The sequence below is a fragment of the Trachinotus anak genome, unplaced genomic scaffold (assembly GCF_046630095.1).
Source record: "Trachinotus anak isolate AG129_WGS33_773 ecotype Australia unplaced genomic scaffold, CSIRO_AGI_Tana_v1 ptg000026l, whole genome shotgun sequence".
Lineage (NCBI taxonomy): Eukaryota > Metazoa > Chordata > Actinopteri > Carangiformes > Carangidae > Trachinotus > Trachinotus anak.
Genome location: NW_027273877.1, coordinates 15,292,501 through 15,305,000, shown reverse-complemented (window position 1 = coordinate 15,305,000; position 12,500 = coordinate 15,292,501). Strand labels below are relative to the sequence as shown.

The following is a 12,500-nucleotide window of genomic DNA, read 5'->3' as shown; positions in this document are numbered from 1 at the left end:
ACCCTGAGCACGCCAGATCTCGTCCGATCTCGGAAGCTAAGCAGGGTCGGGCCTGGTTAGTACTTGGATGGGAGACCGCCTGGGAATACCAGGTGCTGTAAGCTTTTTCACTTTTCTGTGCAAACAACAGAGGACGCTGCTGCTTCAGTAAACAGCACTGACTGTGCCACTGCTCAACTGTCAATCACTGTGCAGACAGTTCAGCTCACAGTGCACAAACCACACTTTCATATTTTCACATTACACAGTTGACAAGTTGACAAGTTGAGAGAAAGAAAGAAAGAAAGAAAGTCGAGCAAAGACACCCGCGCTTGACATACACAGCCATGTCTGTGATGGTGTGGATCATCATGTATAAAGGGGGTAGTTGTCACTTGCTCTGCGGCTTACGGCCATACCACCCTGAGCACGCCCGATCTCGTCCGATCTCGGAAGCTAAGCAGGGTCGGGCCTGGTTAGTACTTGAATGGGAGACCGCCTGGGAATACCAGGTGCTGTAAGCTTTTTCACTTTTCTGTGCAAACAACAGAGGACGCTGCTGCTTCAGTAAACAGCACTGACTGTGCCACTGCTCAACTGTCAATCACTGTGCAGACAGTTCAGCTCACAGTGCACAAACCACACTTTCATATTATCACATTACACAGTTGACAAGTTGAGAGAAAGAAAGAAAGAAAGAAAGTCGAGCAAAGACACCCGCGCTTGACATACACAGCCATGTCTGTGATGGTGTGGATCATCATGTATAAAGGGGGTAGTTGTCACTTGCTCTGCGGCTTACTGCCATACCACCCTGAGCACGCCCGATCTCGTCCGATCTCGGAAGCTAAGCAGGGTCGGGCCTGGTTAGTACTTGGGTGGGAGACCGCCTGGGAATACCAGGTGCTGTAAGCTTTTTCACTTTTCTGTGCAAACAACAGAGGACGCTGCTGCTTCAGTAAACAGCACTGACTGTGCCACTGCTCAACTGTCAATCACTGTGCAGACAGTTCAGCTCACAGTGCACAAACCACACTTTCATATTATCACATTACACAGTTGACAAGTTGACAAGTTGAGAGAAAGAAAGAAAGAAAGAAAGTCAAGCAAAGACACCCGCGCTTGACATACACAGCCATGTCTGTGATGGTGTGGATCATCATGTATAAAGGGGGTAGTTGTGACTTGCTCTGCGGCTTACGGCCATACCACTCTGAGCACGCCCGATCTCGTCCGATCTCGGAAGCTAAGCAGGGTCGGGCCTGGTTAGTACTTGGATGGGAGACCGCCTGGGAATACCAGGTGCTGTAAGCTTTTTCACTTTTCTGTGCAAACAACAGAGGACGCTGCTGCTTCAGTAAACAGCACTGACTGTGCCACTGCTCAACTGTCAATCACTGTGCAGACAGTTCAGCTCACAGTGCACAAACCACACTTTCATATTATCACATTACACAGTTGACAAGTTGAGAGAAAGAAAGAAAGAAAGAAAGTCAAGCAAAGACACCCGCGCTTGACATACACAGCCATGTCTGTGATGGTGTGGATCATCATGTATAAAGGGGGTAGTTGTCACTTGCTCTCCGGCTTACGGCCATACCACCCTGAGCACGCCCGATCTCGTCCGATCTCGGAAGCTAAGCAGGGTCGGGCCTGGTTAGTACTTGGATGGGAGACCGCCTGGGAATACCAGGTGCTGTAAGCTTTTTCACTTTTCTGTGCAAACAACAGAGGACGCTGCTGCTTCAGTAAACAGCACTGACTGTGCCACTGCTCAACTGTCAATCACTGTGCAGACAGTTCAGCTCACAGTGCACAAACCACACTTTCATATTATCACATTACACAGTTGACAAGTTGAGAGAAAGAAAGAAAGAAAGAAAGTCGAGCAAAGACACCCGCGCTTGACATACACAGCCATGTCTGTGATGGTGTGGATCATCATGTATAAAGGGGGTAGTTGTCACTTGCTCTGCGGCTTACGGCCATACCACCCTGAGCACGCCCGATCTCGTCCGATCTCGGAAGCTAAGCAGGGTGGGGCCTGGTTAGTACTTGGATGGGAGACCGCCTGGGAATACCAGGTGCTGTAAGCTTTTTCACTTTTCTGTGCAAACAACAGAGGACGCTGCTGCTTCAGTAAACAGCACTGACTGTGCCACTGCTCAACTGTCAATCACTGTGCAGACAGTTCAGCTCACAGTGCACAAACCACACTTTCATATTATCACATTACACAGTTGACAAGTTGAGAGAAAGAAAGAAAGAAAGAAAGTCGAGCAAAGACACCCGCGCTTGACATACACAGCCATGTCTGTGATGGTGTGGATCATCATGTATAAAGGGGGTAGTTGTCACTTGCTCTGCGGCTTACGGCCATACCACCCTGAGCACGCCCGATCTCGTCCGATCTCGGAAGCTAAGCAGGGTCGGGCCTGGTTAGTACTTGGATGGGAGACCGCCTGGGAATACCAGGTGCTGTAAGCTTTTTCACTTTTCTGTGCAAACAACAGAGGACGCTGCTGCTTCAGTAAACAGCACTGACTGTGCCACTGCTCAACTGTCAATCACTGTGCAGACAGTTCAGCTCACAGTGCACAAACCACACTTTCATATTATCACATTACACAGTTGACAAGTTGAGAGAAAGAAAGAAAGAAAGAAAGTCGAGCAAAGACACCCGCGCTTGACATACACAGCCATGTCTGTGATGGTGTGGATCATCATGTATAAAGGGGGTAGTTGTCACTTGCTCTGCGGCTTACGGCCATACCACCCTGAGCACGCCCGATCTCGTCCGATCTCGGAAGCTAAGCAGGGTCGGGCCTGGTTAGTACTTGGATGGGAGACCGCCTGGGAATACCAGGTGCTGTAAGCTTTTTCACTTTTCTGTGCAAACAACAGAGGACGCTGCTGCTTCAGTAAACAGCACTGACTGTGCCACTGCTCAACTGTCAATCACTGTGCAGACAGTTCAGCTCACAGTGCACAAACCACACTTTCATATTATCACATTACACAGTTGACAAGTTGAGAGAAAGAAAGAAAGAAAGAAAGTCGAGCAAAGACACCCGCGCTTGACATACACAGCCATGTCTGTGATGGTGTGGATCATCATGTATAAAGGGGGTAGTTGTCACTTGCTCTGCGGCTTACGGCCATACCACCCTGAGCACGCCCGATCTCGTCCGATCTCGGAAGCTAAGCAGGGTCGGGCCTGGTTAGTACTTGGATGGGAGACCGCCTGGGAATACCAGGTGCTGTAAGCTTTTTCACTTTTCTGTGCAAACAACAGAGGACGCTGCTGCTTCAGTAAACAGCACTGACTGTGCCACTGCTCAACTGTCAATCACTGTGCAGACAGTTCAGCTCACAGTGCACAAACCACACTTTCATATTTTCACATTACACAGTTGACAAGTTGACAAGTTGAGAGAAAGAAAGAAAGAAAGAAAGTCGAGCAAAGACACCCGCGCTTGACATACACAGCCATGTCTGTGATGGTGTGGATCATCATGTATAAAGGGGGTAGTTGTCACTTGCTCTGCGGCTTACGGCCATACCACCCTGAGCACGCCCGATCTCGTCCGATCTCGGAAGCTAAGCAGGGTCGGGCCTGGTTAGTACTTGGATGGGAGACCGCCTGGGAATACCAGGTGCTGTAAGCTTTTTCACTTTTCTGTGCAAACAACAGAGGACGCTGCTGCTTCAGTAAACAGCACTGACTGTGCCACTGCTCAACTGTCAATCACTGTGCAGACAGTTCAGCTCACAGTGCACAAACCACACTTTCATATTATCACATTACACAGTTGACAAGTTGAGAGAAAGAAAGAAAGAAAGAAAGTCGAGCAAAGACACCCGCGCTTGACATACACAGCCATGTCTGTGATGGTGTGGATCATCATGTATAAAGGGGGTAGTTGTCACTTGCTCTGCGGCTTACGGCCATACCACCCTGAGCACGCCCGATCTCGTCCGATCTCGGAAGCTAAGCAGGGTTGGGCCTGGTTAGTACTTGGATGGGAGACCGCCTGGGAATACCAGGTGCTGTAAGCTTTTTCACTTTTCTGTGCAAACAACAGAGGACGCTGCTGCTTCAGTAAACAGCACTGACTGTGCCACTGCTCAACTGTCAATCACTGTGCAGACAGTTCAGCTCACAGTGCACAAACCACACTTTCATATTATCACATTACACAGTTGACAAGTTGAGAGAAAGAAAGAAAGAAAGAAAGTCGAGCAAAGACACCCGCGCTTGACATACACAGCCATGTCTGTGATGGTGTGGATCATCATGTATAAAGGGGGTAGTTGTCACTTGCTCTGCGGCTTACGGCCATACCACCCTGAGCACGCCCGATCTCGTCCGATCTCGGAAGCTAAGCAGGGTCGGGCCTGGTTAGTACTTGGATGGGAGACCGCCTGGGAATACCAGGTGCTGTAAGCTTTTTCACTTTTCTGTGCAAACAACAGAGGACGCTGCTGCTTCAGTAAACAGCACTGACTGTGCCACTGCTCAACTGTCAATCACTGTGCAGACAGTTCAGCTCACAGTGCACAAACCACACTTTCATATTATCACATTACACAGTTGACAAGTTGAGAGAAAGAAAGAAAGAAAGAAAGTCGAGCAAAGACACCCGCGCTTGACATACACAGCCATGTCTGTGATGGTGTGGATCATCATGTATAAAGGGGGTAGTTGTCACTTGCTCTGCGGCTTACGGCCATACCACCCTGAGCACGCCCGATCTCGTCCGATCTCGGAAGCTAAGCAGGGTCGGGCCTGGTTAGTACTTGGATGGGAGACCGCCTGGGAATACCAGGTGCTGTAAGCTTTTTCACTTTTCTGTGCAAACAACAGAGGACGCTGCTGCTTCAGTAAACAGCACTGACTGTGCCACTGCTCAACTGTCAATCACTGTGCAGACAGTTCAGCTCACAGTGCACAAACCACACTTTCATATTTTCACATTACACAGTTGACAAGTTGACAAGTTGAGAGAAAGAAAGAAAGAAAGAAAGTCGAGCAAAGACACCCGCGCTTGACATACACAGCCATGTCTGTGATGGTGTGGATCATCATGTATAAAGGGGGTAGTTGTCACTTGCTCTGCGGCTTACGGCCATACCACCCTGAGCACGCCCGATCTCGTCCGATCTCGGAAGCTAAGCAGGGTCGGGCCTGGTTAGTACTTGGATGGGAGACCGCCTGGGAATACCAGGTGCTGTAAGCTTTTTCACTTTTCTGTGCAAACAACAGAGGACGCTGCTGCTTCAGTAAACAGCACTGACTGTGCCACTGCTCAACTGTCAATCACTGTGCAGACAGTTCAGCTCACAGTGCACAAACCACACTTTCATATTTTCACATTACACAGTTGACAAGTTGACAAGTTGAGAGAAAGAAAGAAAGAAAGAAAGTCGAGCAAAGACACCCGCGCTTGACATACACAGCCATGTCTGTGATGGTGTGGATCATCATGTATAAAGGGGGTAGTTGTCACTTGCTCTGCGGCTTACGGCCATACCACCCTGAGCACGCCCGATCTCGTCCGATCTCGGAAGCTAAGCAGGGTCGGGCCTGGTTAGTACTTGGATGGGAGACCGCCTGGGAATACCAGGTGCTGTAAGCTTTTTCACTTTTCTGTGCAAACAACAGAGGACGCTGCTGCTTCAGTAAACAGCACTGACTGTGCCACTGCTCAACTGTCAATCACTGTGCAGACAGTTCAGCTCACAGTGCACAAACCACACTTTCATATTATCACATTACACAGTTGACAAGTTGAGAGAAAGAAAGAAAGAAAGAAAGTCGAGCAAAGACACCCGCGCTTGACATACACAGCCATGTCTGTGATGGTGTGGATCATCATGTATAAAGGGGGTAGTTGTCACTTGCTCTGCGGCTTACGGCCATACCACCCTGAGCACGCCCGTTCTCGGAAGCTAAGCAGGGTCGGGCCTGGTTAGTACTTGGATGGGAGACCGCCTGGGAATACCAGGTGCTGTAAGCTTTTTCACTTTTCTGTGCAAACAACAGAGGACGCTGCTGCTTCAGTAAACAGCACTGACTGTGCCACTGCTCAACTGTCAATCACTGTGCAGACAGTTCAGCTCACAGTGCACAAACCACACTTTCATATTATCACATTACACAGTTGACAAGTTGAGAGAAAGAAAGAAAGAAAGAAAGTCAAGCAAAGACACCCGCGCTTGACATACACAGCCATGTCTGTGATGGTGTGGATCATCATGTATAAAGGGGGTAGTTGTCACTTGCTCTCCGGCTTACGGCCATACCACCCTGAGCACGCCCGATCTCGTCCGATCTCGGAAGCTAAGCAGGGTCGGGCCTGGTTAGTACTTGGATGGGAGACCGCCTGGGAATACCAGGTGCTGTAAGCTTTTTCACTTTTCTGTGCAAACAACAGAGGACGCTGCTGCTTCAGTAAACAGCACTGACTGTGCCACTGCTCAACTGTCAATCACTGTGCAGACAGTTCAGCTCACAGTGCACAAACCACACTTTCATATTATCACATTACACAGTTGACAAGTTGAGAGAAAGAAAGAAAGAAAGAAAGTCAAGCAAAGACACCCGCGCTTGACATACACAGCCATGTCTGTGATGGTGTGGATCATCATGTATAAAGGGGGTAGTTGTCACTTGCTCTGCGGCTTACGGCCATACCACCCTGAGCACGCCCGATCTCGTCCGATCTCGGAAGCTAAGCAGGGTCGGGCCTGGTTAGTACTTGGATGGGAGACCGCCTGGGAATACCAGGTGCTGTAAGCTTTTTCACTTTTCTGTGCAAACAACAGAGGACGCTGCTGCTTCAGTAAACAGCACTGACTGTGCCACTGCTCAACTGTCAATCACTGTGCAGACAGTTAAGCTCACAGTGCACAAACCACACTTTCATATTTTCACATTACACAGTTGACAAGTTGACAAGTTGAGAGAAAGAAAGAAAGAAAGAAAGTCGAGCAAAGACACCCGCGCTTGACATACACAGTCATGTCTGTGATGGTGTGGATCATCATGTATAAAGGGGGTAGTTGTCACTTGCTCTGCGGCTTACGGCCATACCACCCTGAGCACGCCCGATCTCGTCCGATCTCGGAAGCTACGCAGGGTCGGGCCTGGTTAGTACTTGAATGGGAGACCGCCTGGGAATACCAGGTGCTGTAAGCTTTTTCACTTTTCTGTGCAAACAACAGAGGACGCTGCTGCTTCAGTAAACAGCACTGACTGTGCCACTGCTCAACTGTCAATCACTGTGCAGACAGTTCAGCTCACAGTGCACAAACCACACTTTCATATTATCACATTACACAGTTGACAAGTTGAGAGAAAGAAAGAAAGAAAGAAAGTCGAGCAAAGACACCCGCGCTTGACATACACAGCCATGTCTGTGATGGTGTGGATCATCATGTATAAAGGGGGTAGTTGTCACTTGCTCTGCGGCTTACGGCCATACCACCCTGAGCACGCCCGATCTCGTCCGATCTCGGAAGCTAAGCAGGGTCGGGCCTGGTTAGTACTTGGGTGGGAGACCGCCTGGGAATACCAGGTGCTGTAAGCTTTTTCACTTTTCTGTGCAAACAACAGAGGACGCTGCTGCTTCAGTAAACAGCACTGACTGTGCCACTGCTCAACTGTCAATCACTGTGCAGACAGTTCAGCTCACAGTGCACAAACCACACTTTCATATTATCACATTACACAGTTGACAAGTTGAGAGAAAGAAAGAAAGAAAGAAAGTCGAGCAAAGACACCCGCGCTTGACATACACAGCCATGTCTGTGATGGTGTGGATCATCATGTATAAAGGGGGTAGTTGTCACTTGCTCTGCGGCTTACGGCCATACCACCCTGAGCACGTCCGATCTCGTCCGATCTCGGAAGCTAAGCAGGGTTGGGCCTGGTTAGTACTTGGATGGGAGACCGCCTGGGAATACCAGGTGCTGTAAGCTTTTTCACTTTTCTGTGCAAACAACAGAGGACGCTGCTGCTTCAGTAAACAGCACTGACTGTGCCACTGCTCAACTGTCAATCACTGTGCAGACAGTTCAGCTCACAGTGCACAAACCACACTTTCATATTATCACATTACACAGTTGACAAGTTGAGAGAAAGAAAGAAAGAAAGAAAGTCGAGCAAAGACACCCGCGCTTGACATACACAGCCATGTCTGTGATGGTGTGGATCATCATGTATAAAGGGGGTAGTTGTCACTTGCTCTGCGGCTTACGGCCATACCACCCTGAGCACGCCCGATCTCGTCCGATCTCGGAAGCTAAGCAGGGTCGGGCCTGGTTAGTACTTGGATGGGAGACCGCCTGGGAATACCAGGTGCTGTAAGCTTTTTCACTTTTCTGTGCAAACAACAGAGGACGCTGCTGCTTCAGTAAACAGCACTGACTGTGCCACTGCTCAACTGTCAATCACTGTGCAGACAGTTCAGCTCACAGTGCACAAACCACACTTTCATATTATCACATTACACAGTTGACAAGTTGAGAGAAAGAAAGAAAGAAAGAAAGTCGAGCAAAGACACCCGCGCTTGACATACACAGCCATGTCTGTGATGGTGTGGATCATCATGTATAAAGGGGGTAGTTGTCACTTGCTCTGCGGCTTACGGCCATACCACCCTGAGCACGCCCGTTCTCGGAAGCTAAGCAGGGTCGGGCCTGGTTAGTACTTGGATGGGAGACCGCCTGGGAATACCAGGTGCTGTAAGCTTTTTCACTTTTCTGTGCAAACAACAGAGGACGCTGCTGCTTCAGTAAACAGCACTGACTGTGCCACTGCTCAACTGTCAATCACTGTGCAGACAGTTCAGCTCACAGTGCACAAACCACACTTTCATATTATCACATTACACAGTTGACAAGTTGAGAGAAAGAAAGAAAGAAAGAAAGTCGAGCAAAGACACCCGCGCTTGACATACACAGCCATGTCTGTGATGGTGTGGATCATCATGTATAAAGGGGGTAGTTGTCACTTGCTCTGCGGCTTACGGCCATACCACCCTGAGCACGCCCGATCTCGTCCGATCTCGGAAGCTAAGCAGGGTCGGGCCTGGTTAGTACTTGAATGGGAGACCGCCTGGGAATACCAGGTGCTGTAAGCTTTTTCACTTTTCTGTGCAAACAACAGAGGACGCTGCTGCTTCAGTAAACAGCACTGACTGTGCCACTGCTCAACTGTCAATCACTGTGCAGACAGTTCAGCTCACAGTGCACAAACCACACTTTCATATTATCACATTACACAGTTGACAAGTTGAGAGAAAGAAAGAAAGAAAGAAAGTCGAGCAAAGACACCCGCGCTTGACATACACAGCCATGTCTGTGATGGTGTGGATCATCATGTATAAAGGGGGTAGTTGTCACTTGCTCTGCGGCTTACTGCCATACCACCCTGAGCACGCCCGATCTCGTCCGATCTCGGAAGCTAAGCAGGGTCGGGCCTGGTTAGTACTTGGGTGGGAGACCGCCTGGGAATACCAGGTGCTGTAAGCTTTTTCACTTTTCTGTGCAAACAACAGAGGACGCTGCTGCTTCAGTAAACAGCACTGACTGTGCCACTGCTCAACTGTCAATCACTGTGCAGACAGTTCAGCTCACAGTGCACAAACCACACTTTCATATTATCACATTACACAGTTGACAAGTTGACAAGTTGAGAGAAAGAAAGAAAGAAAGAAAGTCAAGCAAAGACACCCGCGCTTGACATACACAGCCATGTCTGTGATGGTGTGGATCATCATGTATAAAGGGGGTAGTTGTGACTTGCTCTGCGGCTTACGGCCATACCACTCTGAGCACGCCCGATCTCGTCCGATCTCGGAAGCTAAGCAGGGTCGGGCCTGGTTAGTACTTGGATGGGAGACCGCCTGGGAATACCAGGTGCTGTAAGCTTTTTCACTTTTCTGTGCAAACAACAGAGGACGCTGCTGCTTCAGTAAACAGCACTGACTGTGCCACTGCTCAACTGTCAATCACTGTGCAGACAGTTCAGCTCACAGTGCACAAACCACACTTTCATATTATCACATTACACAGTTGACAAGTTGAGAGAAAGAAAGAAAGAAAGAAAGTCAAGCAAAGACACCCGCGCTTGACATACACAGCCATGTCTGTGATGGTGTGGATCATCATGTATAAAGGGGGTAGTTGTCACTTGCTCTCCGGCTTACGGCCATACCACCCTGAGCACGCCCGATCTCGTCCGATCTCGGAAGCTAAGCAGGGTCGGGCCTGGTTAGTACTTGGATGGGAGACCGCCTGGGAATACCAGGTGCTGTAAGCTTTTTCACTTTTCTGTGCAAACAACAGAGGACGCTGCTGCTTCAGTAAACAGCACTGACTGTGCCACTGCTCAACTGGCAGTCACTGTGCAGACAGTTCAGCTCACAGTGCACAAACCACACTTTCATATTATAACATTACACAGTTGACAAGTTGAGAGAAAGAAAGAAAGAAAGAAAGTCGAGCAAAGACACCCGCGCTTGACATACACAGCCATGTCTGTGATGGTGTGGATCATCATGTATAAAGGGGGTAGTTGTCACTTGCTCTGCGGCTTACGGCCATACCACCCTGAGCACGCCCGATCTCGTCCGATCTCGGAAGCTAAGCAGGGTCGGGCCTGGTTAGTACTTGGATGGGAGACCGCCTGGGAATACCAGGTGCTGTAAGCTTTTTCACTTTTCTGTGCAAACAACAGAGGACGCTGCTGCTTCAGTAAACAGCACTGACTGTGCCACTGCTCAACTGTCAATCACTGTGCAGACAGTTCAGCTCACAGTGCACAAACCACACTTTCATATTATCACATTACACAGTTGACAAGTTGAGAGAAAGAAAGAAAGAAAGAAAGTCGAGCAAAGACACCCGCGCTTGACATACACAGCCATGTCTGTGATGGTGTGGATCATCATGTATAAAGGGGGTAGTTGTCACTTTCTCTGCGGCTTACGGCCATACCACCCTGAGCACGCCCGATCTCGTCCGATCTCGGAAGCTAAGCAGGGTCGGGCCTGGTTAGTACTTGGATGGGAGACCGCCTGGGAATACCAGGTGCTGTAAGCTTTTTCACTTTTCTGTGCAAACAACAGAGGACGCTGCTGCTTCAGTAAACAGCACTGACTGTGCCACTGCTCAACTGTCAATCACTGTGCAGACAGTTCAGCTCACAGTGCACAAACCACACTTTCATATTATCACATTACACAGTTGACAAGTTGAGAGAAAGAAAGAAAGAAAGAAAGTCGAGCAAAGACACCCGCGCTTGACATACACAGCCATGTCTGTGATGGTGTGGATCATCATGTATAAAGGGGGTAGTTGTCACTTGCTCTGCGGCTTACGGCCATACCACCCTGAGCACGCCCGATCTCGTCCGATCTCGGAAGCTAAGCAGGGTGGGGCCTGGTTAGTACTTGGATGGGAGACCGCCTGGGAATACCAGGTGCTGTAAGCTTTTTCACTTTTCTGTGCAAACAACAGAGGACGCTGCTGCTTCAGTAAACAGCACTGACTGTGCCACTGCTCAACTGTCAATCACTGTGCAGACAGTTCAGCTCACAGTGCACAAACCACACTTTCATATTATCACATTACACAGTTGACAAGTTGAGAGAAAGAAAGAAAGAAAGAAAGTCGAGCAAAGACACCCGCGCTTGACATACACAGCCATGTCTGTGATGGTGTGGATCATCATGTATAAAGGGGGTAGTTGTCACTTGCTCTGCGGCTTACGGCCATACCACCCTGAGCACGCCCGATCTCGTCCGATCTCGGAAGCTAAGCAGGGTCGGGCCTGGTTAGTACTTGGATGGGAGACCGCCTGGGAATACCAGGTGCTGTAAGCTTTTTCACTTTTCTGTGCAAACAACAGAGGACGCTGCTGCTTCAGTAAACAGCACTGACTGTGCCACTGCTCAACTGTCAATCACTGTGCAGACAGTTCAGCTCACAGTGCACAAACCACACTTTCATATTATCACATTACACAGTTGACAAGTTGAGAGAAAGAAAGAAAGAAAGAAAGTCGAGCAAAGACACCCGCGCTTGACATACACAGCCATGTCTGTGATGGTGTGGATCATCATGTATAAAGGGGGTAGTTGTCACTTGCTCTGCGGCTTACGGCCATACCACCCTGAGCACGCCCGATCTCGTCCGATCTCGGAAGCTAAGCAGGGTCGGGCCTGGTTAGTACTTGGATGGGAGACCGCCTGGGAATACCAGGTGCTGTAAGCTTTTTCACTTTTCTGTGCAAACAACAGAGGACGCTGCTGCTTCAGTAAACAGCACTGACTGTGCCACTGCTCAACTGTCAATCACTGTGCAGACAGTTCAGCTCACAGTGCACAAACCACACTTTCATATTATCACATTACACAGTTGACAAGTTGAGAGAAAGAAAGAAAGAAAGAAAGTCGAGCAAAGACACCCGCGCTTGACATACACAGCCATGTCTGTGATGGTGTGGATCATCA

At 49.2% G+C, this 12,500-nt stretch overlaps 30 non-coding genes and 2 pseudogenes across 30 annotated transcripts in view; all 32 read left to right on the top strand.

Moving 5' to 3' along the window:
• Positions 1-104, top strand: part of LOC139610187 (5S ribosomal RNA) — a 119-nt gene extending 15 nt beyond the window's left edge. The window contains exon 1 of the ribosomal RNA XR_011685634.1: positions 1-104. This exon is cut by the window's left edge and continues 15 nt beyond it. This is a non-coding gene — a ribosomal RNA (5S ribosomal RNA).
• Positions 105-384: 280 nt separating this feature from the next.
• LOC139610053 (5S ribosomal RNA) lies at positions 385-503 on the top strand. Its single transcript, XR_011685502.1, has one exon. It is a non-coding gene; the product is annotated as a 5S ribosomal RNA (ribosomal RNA).
• Positions 504-775: 272 nt separating this feature from the next.
• LOC139610165 (5S ribosomal RNA) lies at positions 776-894 on the top strand. The gene has a single exon (XR_011685612.1). It is a non-coding gene; the product is annotated as a 5S ribosomal RNA (ribosomal RNA).
• Positions 895-1,174: 280 nt separating this feature from the next.
• On the top strand, positions 1,175-1,293 carry LOC139610062 (5S ribosomal RNA). Its single transcript, XR_011685511.1, has one exon. It is a non-coding gene; the product is annotated as a 5S ribosomal RNA (ribosomal RNA).
• A 272-nt stretch (positions 1,294-1,565) lies between these two features.
• LOC139610666 (5S ribosomal RNA) lies at positions 1,566-1,684 on the top strand. The gene has a single exon (XR_011685971.1). It is a non-coding gene; the product is annotated as a 5S ribosomal RNA (ribosomal RNA).
• A 272-nt stretch (positions 1,685-1,956) lies between these two features.
• LOC139610024 (5S ribosomal RNA) lies at positions 1,957-2,075 on the top strand. Its single transcript, XR_011685476.1, has one exon. It is a non-coding gene; the product is annotated as a 5S ribosomal RNA (ribosomal RNA).
• Positions 2,076-2,347: 272 nt separating this feature from the next.
• LOC139610665 (5S ribosomal RNA) lies at positions 2,348-2,466 on the top strand. Its single transcript, XR_011685970.1, has one exon. It is a non-coding gene; the product is annotated as a 5S ribosomal RNA (ribosomal RNA).
• Positions 2,467-2,738: 272 nt separating this feature from the next.
• On the top strand, positions 2,739-2,857 carry LOC139610664 (5S ribosomal RNA). Its single transcript, XR_011685969.1, has one exon. It is a non-coding gene; the product is annotated as a 5S ribosomal RNA (ribosomal RNA).
• Positions 2,858-3,129: 272 nt separating this feature from the next.
• On the top strand, positions 3,130-3,248 carry LOC139610663 (5S ribosomal RNA). The gene has a single exon (XR_011685968.1). It is a non-coding gene; the product is annotated as a 5S ribosomal RNA (ribosomal RNA).
• Positions 3,249-3,528: 280 nt separating this feature from the next.
• Positions 3,529-3,647, top strand: LOC139610662 (5S ribosomal RNA). The gene has a single exon (XR_011685967.1). It is a non-coding gene; the product is annotated as a 5S ribosomal RNA (ribosomal RNA).
• Positions 3,648-3,919: 272 nt separating this feature from the next.
• LOC139610562 (5S ribosomal RNA) lies at positions 3,920-4,038 on the top strand. Its single transcript, XR_011685871.1, has one exon. It is a non-coding gene; the product is annotated as a 5S ribosomal RNA (ribosomal RNA).
• A 272-nt stretch (positions 4,039-4,310) lies between these two features.
• On the top strand, positions 4,311-4,429 carry LOC139610661 (5S ribosomal RNA). Its single transcript, XR_011685966.1, has one exon. It is a non-coding gene; the product is annotated as a 5S ribosomal RNA (ribosomal RNA).
• Positions 4,430-4,701: 272 nt separating this feature from the next.
• On the top strand, positions 4,702-4,820 carry LOC139610659 (5S ribosomal RNA). The gene has a single exon (XR_011685965.1). It is a non-coding gene; the product is annotated as a 5S ribosomal RNA (ribosomal RNA).
• Positions 4,821-5,100: 280 nt separating this feature from the next.
• LOC139610658 (5S ribosomal RNA) lies at positions 5,101-5,219 on the top strand. The gene has a single exon (XR_011685964.1). It is a non-coding gene; the product is annotated as a 5S ribosomal RNA (ribosomal RNA).
• Positions 5,220-5,499: 280 nt separating this feature from the next.
• On the top strand, positions 5,500-5,618 carry LOC139610656 (5S ribosomal RNA). The gene has a single exon (XR_011685962.1). It is a non-coding gene; the product is annotated as a 5S ribosomal RNA (ribosomal RNA).
• Positions 5,619-5,890: 272 nt separating this feature from the next.
• Positions 5,891-5,999, top strand: LOC139610404 (5S ribosomal RNA; annotated as a pseudogene).
• A 272-nt stretch (positions 6,000-6,271) lies between these two features.
• On the top strand, positions 6,272-6,390 carry LOC139610655 (5S ribosomal RNA). Its single transcript, XR_011685961.1, has one exon. It is a non-coding gene; the product is annotated as a 5S ribosomal RNA (ribosomal RNA).
• Positions 6,391-6,662: 272 nt separating this feature from the next.
• Positions 6,663-6,781, top strand: LOC139610654 (5S ribosomal RNA). Its single transcript, XR_011685960.1, has one exon. It is a non-coding gene; the product is annotated as a 5S ribosomal RNA (ribosomal RNA).
• Positions 6,782-7,061: 280 nt separating this feature from the next.
• LOC139610245 (5S ribosomal RNA) lies at positions 7,062-7,180 on the top strand. Its single transcript, XR_011685690.1, has one exon. It is a non-coding gene; the product is annotated as a 5S ribosomal RNA (ribosomal RNA).
• Positions 7,181-7,452: 272 nt separating this feature from the next.
• Positions 7,453-7,571, top strand: LOC139609979 (5S ribosomal RNA). The gene has a single exon (XR_011685432.1). It is a non-coding gene; the product is annotated as a 5S ribosomal RNA (ribosomal RNA).
• Positions 7,572-7,843: 272 nt separating this feature from the next.
• Positions 7,844-7,962, top strand: LOC139610085 (5S ribosomal RNA). The gene has a single exon (XR_011685533.1). It is a non-coding gene; the product is annotated as a 5S ribosomal RNA (ribosomal RNA).
• A 272-nt stretch (positions 7,963-8,234) lies between these two features.
• Positions 8,235-8,353, top strand: LOC139610653 (5S ribosomal RNA). Its single transcript, XR_011685959.1, has one exon. It is a non-coding gene; the product is annotated as a 5S ribosomal RNA (ribosomal RNA).
• A 272-nt stretch (positions 8,354-8,625) lies between these two features.
• Positions 8,626-8,734, top strand: LOC139610403 (5S ribosomal RNA; annotated as a pseudogene).
• A 272-nt stretch (positions 8,735-9,006) lies between these two features.
• Positions 9,007-9,125, top strand: LOC139610052 (5S ribosomal RNA). Its single transcript, XR_011685501.1, has one exon. It is a non-coding gene; the product is annotated as a 5S ribosomal RNA (ribosomal RNA).
• A 272-nt stretch (positions 9,126-9,397) lies between these two features.
• On the top strand, positions 9,398-9,516 carry LOC139610164 (5S ribosomal RNA). Its single transcript, XR_011685611.1, has one exon. It is a non-coding gene; the product is annotated as a 5S ribosomal RNA (ribosomal RNA).
• A 280-nt stretch (positions 9,517-9,796) lies between these two features.
• Positions 9,797-9,915, top strand: LOC139610061 (5S ribosomal RNA). The gene has a single exon (XR_011685510.1). It is a non-coding gene; the product is annotated as a 5S ribosomal RNA (ribosomal RNA).
• Positions 9,916-10,187: 272 nt separating this feature from the next.
• On the top strand, positions 10,188-10,306 carry LOC139610652 (5S ribosomal RNA). Its single transcript, XR_011685958.1, has one exon. It is a non-coding gene; the product is annotated as a 5S ribosomal RNA (ribosomal RNA).
• A 272-nt stretch (positions 10,307-10,578) lies between these two features.
• Positions 10,579-10,697, top strand: LOC139610651 (5S ribosomal RNA). The gene has a single exon (XR_011685957.1). It is a non-coding gene; the product is annotated as a 5S ribosomal RNA (ribosomal RNA).
• Positions 10,698-10,969: 272 nt separating this feature from the next.
• Positions 10,970-11,088, top strand: LOC139610650 (5S ribosomal RNA). The gene has a single exon (XR_011685956.1). It is a non-coding gene; the product is annotated as a 5S ribosomal RNA (ribosomal RNA).
• A 272-nt stretch (positions 11,089-11,360) lies between these two features.
• Positions 11,361-11,479, top strand: LOC139610023 (5S ribosomal RNA). The gene has a single exon (XR_011685475.1). It is a non-coding gene; the product is annotated as a 5S ribosomal RNA (ribosomal RNA).
• A 272-nt stretch (positions 11,480-11,751) lies between these two features.
• On the top strand, positions 11,752-11,870 carry LOC139610649 (5S ribosomal RNA). Its single transcript, XR_011685955.1, has one exon. It is a non-coding gene; the product is annotated as a 5S ribosomal RNA (ribosomal RNA).
• A 272-nt stretch (positions 11,871-12,142) lies between these two features.
• Positions 12,143-12,261, top strand: LOC139610648 (5S ribosomal RNA). The gene has a single exon (XR_011685954.1). It is a non-coding gene; the product is annotated as a 5S ribosomal RNA (ribosomal RNA).
• The last annotated feature ends 239 nt before the right edge of the window (positions 12,262-12,500 follow it).